This window comes from Octodon degus, unplaced genomic scaffold (genome assembly GCF_000260255.1).
Source record: "Octodon degus isolate 3935 unplaced genomic scaffold, OctDeg1.0 scaffold00117, whole genome shotgun sequence".
In the NCBI taxonomy this organism is placed as follows: domain Eukaryota; kingdom Metazoa; phylum Chordata; class Mammalia; order Rodentia; family Octodontidae; genus Octodon; species Octodon degus.
The window spans coordinates 2,649,994-2,650,872 of record NW_004524693.1 but is presented as its reverse complement, the minus strand read 5'-3'; positions in this window follow the sequence as shown (position 1 = coordinate 2,650,872).

Genomic DNA, 879 nt, shown 5'->3' with positions numbered 1-879 from the left:
ATAGGGAAAAGAAAGGAATAAAATCACACAAGTATATATACATGCTGGCTGCCATGATTGTACTAACAATTTCCATTGGTTTCTTTGAAATTAGCAGTCGATGTTTAGAATTTTCACTTTAACTCTGTATGCTGATATCCACAAACTAAACTACTATATCAAGGAGCAATGTATAATATAAAACCCATGGTTGAACACCTCTCATATTTCTCTTCTAAATATGTACCACTACTTACATATTATCAAACTCTTTAAATTATTTTTTTTAAATTAATTTTTACAAAGGGAAAAAAGACAAGAAAAAATAAGGTTCATTTAAAGCAAGCATTAATATTCCATTATTTGTCCGATCCTGCATAGTCATATTTGTTAGTGTGAGCAACAAATTTGATGGTAAATATAGCAATATAACAATCATTGTTATTTTGCTGCTCTTGCTTTCAAAATCTGTAACATGTATAATGTAGTACATTATCTGTTTCTGTCTTTGTTTCTGCTATTTGTTTCTGCTTTTGTTTTTACTTTTAAAAATAAAGTAAAATAAAAATTTGCAGAAAAAATAAAGACAATATGAAGATAATATTTAACTCAAGCTATGTAAAGAAGACTTTTCTCAGGCAACTAATAAATACTCTAATTCTCAAAAATAAAGGAAATTCTAGCTCTCTAAGTTTCAACCTGAAGGATCTTCATGAAAGTGCTAACTTAGTTGTAGCTCGGTTGCTACAGGTGTAAAGTAGATATAATGAAATTATCTGTCTTATAAGGTTGAGCTGAAATGAAATTAGATAATATTTTGAAAGTGCAAATAATGGTGTCTGTAATGTAATAAGTACTGCATCTTTATTTTTGTCTTGATTAGTAATTAAAGCCATATAT